Genomic DNA, 5,509 nt, shown 5'->3' on the forward strand with positions numbered 1-5,509 from the left:
AAGCAGAGACATTACTTTGCCAATAAAGGTTTGTCTAGTCAAGGCTATGGTTTTTCCTGTGGTCATGTATGGATGTGAGAGTTGGACTGTGAAGAAGGCTGAGCACCAAAAAATTGATGCTTTTGAACTGTGGTGTTGGAGAAGACTCTTGAGAGTCCCTTGGACTGCAAGGAGATCCAACCAGTCCATTCTGAAGGACATCAGCCCTGGGATTTCTTTGGAAGGAATGATGCTAAGGCTGAAAATCCAGGACTTTGGCCACCTCATGTGAAGAGTTGACTCATTGGAAAAGACTCTGATGCTGGGAGGGATTGGGGGCAGGAGGAGAAGCGGACGACAGAGGATGAGATGGCTGGATGGCATCACTGACTCGATGGACGTGAGTCTGAGTGAACTCCAGGAGTTGGTGATGGACAGGGAGGCCTGGCGTGCTGCGATTCATGGGGTTGCAAAGAGTCAGACACGACTGAGTGACAGAACTGAACTGAACTGAAGACACGGAAGCCACCTAGATGTCCATTGACAGTTGAATGGATAAAGAAGCTGCAGTACATATATACAATGGAATATTACTCAGCCATAAAAGGGATGAATTTGAGTCAATCTTACTGAGGTGAATGAACCTAGAGCCTGTTACACAGAGTGCAGTAAGTCAGAAAGAGAAAAACAAATATCATATAATAAAATATATATGGAATCTAGATAAATGGTACTGATGAAGCTATTAGCAGGGTTCTGGAACATAGAGAACAGACTTCTGGACACATCAGGGGAAGGAGAAGGTGGGACAAATTCAGTGCTACAGAGAGAGTAGCACTGAATTATACATTACCATAAGCAAAATAGATAGCTCATGAGACGTATAACACAGGGAGCTCAACCTGTAATTTTCTAGAGGGGTGGGATGGGGTAAGGGGTAGGAGAGAGGCTCAAGAGGGAGCGGACATACGTATACTTATGGATGATTCATCTTGTTGTATGGCAGAAACCAACACAACACTATAAAGTAATTATCCTCCAATTAAAAAAAAAAATCCAAGACACCCCCCCCCAAAAAAAAATCCTTATCTTTGACTCAGAATCTTCAGGAAAGGTTTGACTTGGAATTTTTTTACTTTCATCTCTTTTGCTTTATACCTTATCTCCTTTCTAAGAAAATATAAGATTAAGAAAATCTTTGGTCTCTGCAAAGAACTCATTTTAGATCCACAGATCTCAAAGGCAAGATCCCAGCCTTCCTGCCTCCCATTCCCGGCACCTGTAGTCCACTTTGCTAGTACGCAGAATAAGCTCGGGGGAGAAAATATAATTTCGACCATAAACCAAGGAAAATAAAAAAATAATTGAGAGGTATCTGCCATTTCAAAAAGCAAACTTTACAAAAGATAGCATATTCCACCAAGACTGCTGTTCCTGGCTGTTTCAGAATATCAGCACCCCAAGTGGCAATTTCAGGGCAGACACATTCCTTCAGTGTCGATAAGCGAGAGTTGGCGCAATAAAGCTTAGCTTTGTTGGACTGCAAAGCACTTTCCTCTCCTTTTTGTTTATTGGTACCATTCTGGACAGAGGAGCCTGGCGGGCTATGATCCATGGGGTTGCAAAGAGTTGGACACAACTAAGCCACTGATACTTTCACTTCTTCCGCATTCTGATTACGAGAATAGGGACATAGAATTGGAACAAGGTTAAAGTCAACCAGGTCAAGGTCAGATAAAGAGGGAACAGAATGTGAAGAATTTTGCTTCCTCAACCATCTTTAAGCAGCAAGCACTTCTGGGGAGATGAAAAAGATGCGTGGCTATCACTTCAGCCTGAGAGCCACCTCCATGGACCACTTCCCTCCAGGCCGCCATGAGGGCAGAGGCCAAGTCCTACCCACACCACATAATGGCTGGATGACGGCAGGAAAGTCTGCAATCTCTCATCCGTTAAGTTGCAAAATAATGCTGTCAGACTATAAACTGTAAAGCACTACTTCAATATTACTTGTTGGTGTACATTCAAAGATAACTGCTCTTTTTTTTTTTTTTCATCATCCTGCACCTGGAGTCAGCAAACTTTTTCTGTAAAGGGCCAAATAAATATTTTAGGCTTTGTGGGCCATATGGCATCTACTGCAACTGTTCAATTCTGAGTTGATAGCAGGAAAGCAACCATGGATAATATGCAAATGAAAGGATGTGCTTTACTCCAATAAAACTTTATCTCAAAAACAGGTGGTGGACTGGATTTGGCTGATGGGCCATATTTGCAAATCCCAGGCCTGCATCCTTGAAGGAAATGGAACACCAGAGGTAGACAGAGGGGCTAAAATCTTTCCCAGTGCTAAGAACGATACTGTCAGTTTTTGTGAGCAACTGTCCTGAGACTCACATCTCTTTCAGTACTTTTTGAAATCAGAGTTTCAGTTGTGTGTATTCCCATTACCGTCTTCATCAACATCATTTTGTACCTAACTGAGAAATATTAGGGATTCCCAGGTGGTGCTAGTGGTAATGAACCTACCTGCCGATGCAGGAGACATAAGAGATGTAAGTTCGGTCCCTGAGTTTGGAAGATCCTTTGGAGGAGGGCATGGCAACCCACTCCAATACTCCTGCTTGAAGAATCCCATGAACAGAAGAGTCTGGTGGGCCACCCTCCTTGGAGTTGCATAGAGTAGGACACAACTGAAGGGACTTAGCACAAGAAATATTACTGAGACCAGGCATAACGGAACCCTAGCTTTCTACACCTATCACTTGACTACACTCTCTTGTAGGAAAGACAGCTCTGATTATTGTTAAAGAAAATATCAATCATACTTGTGGTGAAAGGTCGCTACATTTTTTTTTTTTTAACAAATTGGTCCTTTGAGCAAGATGAATTTTAATGGATTGGTTTATTAACCTAAAGGTTGAACTAGGCTGAGAGTAACTGAATGATTTGCTCATAATTAGTATTATTTATAATTATTTTACTTGGGAAAAAATATCACCTAAAATGTCAGGATGTTTTTTAATTGCTTCAAATGAGATTCAAAATAACTGACTTTGCAAATGTATTTAAAAAAAAACCATTTAAAATTATCTGAAGCTGCTGAGAGTCTGTCTGGAAGGGGCAAGATATTGATATTCATTACTAGGAACAGGGCAGAAATTGATCCATGATTTTTTTTAACCACGTGAATTGTGTATTGCGGTCACTTTGGGACTCTAAAGGAGCTGGAATGCTTGATAGGGTTTCTGTTCATTCCTCTTGCCCATTAAATCTGCTAAGTAAGTATGCTGCATCAATGTCGGTGTATGTCTTTTGCTCAGATATATCTTTGTGTATATTTTGTACTTAAAAAGGGAGTAAGTACATGCTTGAAAATAGAAGGAATATATATGTGTTTGGTGGTTTTAGAAAAATACAGTCTCTGCACACACTGTGCATGTATCCATCTGATTTGTGCAGGATACCAGTTTTTTGAAAGTAAGTGTATCACTTAGCATCTCTGTAAATATTTGACTCATCAGCCAATTGGTGGAGATGAAGAGGAGAGTACATTAACATCCAGGAAAAGATAGCTTTTAAAATAAAGTTACGAAAGGCAGGTAAATCCCTAGTGAAAAACCTGCAGAATAGCAATGGTAATACCTTATAATGAGGTCACACTGTAGAGTTACAGACTTTCGTGGGGTTCAGGTATGATCTTAGGAGTGCCTTACATCTATCTTGGGTGTCCCTACACGAAGGGGTACAGAAAGGAAGGGGGGTAGTGACTCCACCTGACAGATAGGCAAGAGATGGCTCAGTGAAATCAAAGGATTTGTCCTGGTCTACATTGCCTTCCTCGTACACCACAGTCATCTGGAAAACCCCAGGAAAGAGTGAATGTGTCCACAGGTATCAAAGCCAAGCTCGGCAGCCTGCATAGGTTGCTTGAACCAGCCTGACTCAGAATGCAGAACCCAACCTCCCATGTGAGGCATTTCTGTGAATAACAAGCGGACTGGAAAGAACGTTGTCAGGGAATATGATGATGGGATTATAAAAACAACCTCTTATTTGCTTCTTCCAAGTGTATTTGGTCTGATCATGTGCCTAAGGTATGGTATGACATTGACCCGGGCAGCACAGCGTCCGGGACACAGACAAATCACTTGTCCAGGGAGCCAAGCAGACACCATCAATCATTATCCGCGTGTTTGAAAAATAGAAAAATGCAGCCGAAGCCGCGAAAAGGAACATTTGAAGGTGGCTGGAAGTGAAAGAATACAAAGTTTCCCACTTATCTGTCAAAGATATACATATACACTGATACACATATGCACTTAGACACACACACACACATGCTCACATAGGTTCTTTCAAAGCCCAGTAGGAAAATACCCCACTGAGAGTAGGAAGGGTACATTCACTGATTAATTACTATTAATGCCATATCTTATTTAGCTAGCAATTATAATCTATTAAGAGCATTTATTCACATTATCGTACTTACTCAATCCTCAGAAAAATCCTATAAGGCTCATCAGTAATATATTATTATCTCCCTTTATAGACAAGGAAAACGAAGATGCTGAGGTTTCCTTGCTTAAGTGAATCTCACTAAGTGGCAGAATGAGAACTTGCCTCCTAGTCATTCTCGAGAGTAACTGTGGGCATTGGAAGCACAGAGGGAAAGCCCGAGACGGTGGTTCCAGGTGGAGAGAACCTGAACACACCATCAGGCGAGGAATCCTCCTGGTTTAGGTAGAAAAGCCAGAGTAGGTGTGGCTCGATGACACACAACCCAAATGGTTAGAGAGACTCCCAGGCACACCTACTCACTTTGAAATTTCTCGTGCAACTGAGCCTTCGCTCTCAAACTCCCGGCCTCTGATGTCCTATAAAGTTTCTAGGGCAGCCGAGCTGGAACCAACTTCAAATAAAGTCTCTGAGTCAGCCCCCAAACCCTCCCCCTCTGGCTCCAAGGTCACCCTTTGGCATCATTTTTCTTCTGCACTCTTTTGGGGCTCCTCCCTCACTCTCCCTCAACCTCCCAGGTCCTGTTTGCACTGCTCATCCCCCATCCCTCCTGTCCGTCCACTTTTCCCACCATCAGGGGCTCTGGGCCCCGGGCACCCCTCTGTCAGCCCCTCCCAGGTACCTACCTGGGCTTTGCAGCCCCAGGCGCATCCTAGCTGCCCCTCAGCTTCCACCATTCTCTGTCTGAAGCTGCCTGATGCCGTCTGCCTCCATCCAGGGCCTGGGAGCCATGAAAGTCTTCAAGTTCTTTGTTACTTTTCCTCCTTAGCTGATGATGCTAGGTAAAGAATAAGAAACCAGGAAAGATGGCAGATCAGCTGTGGTTCTCACCCGCAGCCTCCAGAAGTGTCAGCTCAGGCCCCCACATTACAACAAAGGAATCTAACAGTTGGGTTCGGGGAAAATCAGCTAGAGGACAGGAGGAGAAAACTTCAGCGCTTCCCAAATTCCGCTGCCCTCCGGGGGCTCCCCCTTGTGGAAGATGCAGGGCATGGCAAGGCGGTACCCAGCC

General features: G+C 43.5%; 1 long non-coding RNA gene across 2 annotated transcripts in view; it reads right to left on the reverse strand.

Moving 5' to 3' along the window:
- LOC104981415 overlaps positions 1 to 5,509 on the reverse strand; it is a 235,570-nt gene that overhangs the window by 49,252 nt on the left and 180,809 nt on the right. For both annotated transcript variants that reach the window (XR_824372.1, XR_824371.1), the window contains exon 3: positions 5,124 to 5,275. This is a non-coding gene — a long non-coding RNA (uncharacterized LOC104981415). The remainder of the gene's footprint in view (positions 1 to 5,123; positions 5,276 to 5,509) is intronic.

This window comes from Bison bison, unplaced genomic scaffold, assembly GCF_000754665.1.
Source record: "Bison bison bison isolate TAMUID 2011002044 unplaced genomic scaffold, Bison_UMD1.0 scf7180017864518, whole genome shotgun sequence".
NCBI lineage: Eukaryota > Metazoa > Chordata > Mammalia > Artiodactyla > Bovidae > Bison > Bison bison.